We start from the raw sequence: 298 nt of genomic DNA on the forward strand, positions 1-298 counted from the left end.
CCCCCCCCCCCCCCCAGTGCCCCTCAGACAGGGTTTGAATGGCACTTTGACTCCGAGGGGCAGCACCATACCTAGACCCCTGGCGCTCCCCTTTGCCAGAGAGAAATGATCATAATCATTTAAAAATGACCGTTTCATAGATTTCATAGACATTTGGGGCTGAAAGGGACCTCATGAGATCATTGGGTCCAGCCTGATGATTTCTGTGCCCCCTGCCTAGGGTGGCCATCGAGGTACCTCAGCTGTCCCCACCACCACGAATGTCACATGCCTCCCACGGCTGGGGGGTCGTGACGAG

This window comes from Gavialis gangeticus, unplaced genomic scaffold (genome assembly GCF_001723915.1).
Source record: "Gavialis gangeticus isolate Ggan-Ray unplaced genomic scaffold, GavGan_comp1, whole genome shotgun sequence".
NCBI classification, from domain to species: domain Eukaryota; kingdom Metazoa; phylum Chordata; order Crocodylia; family Gavialidae; genus Gavialis; species Gavialis gangeticus.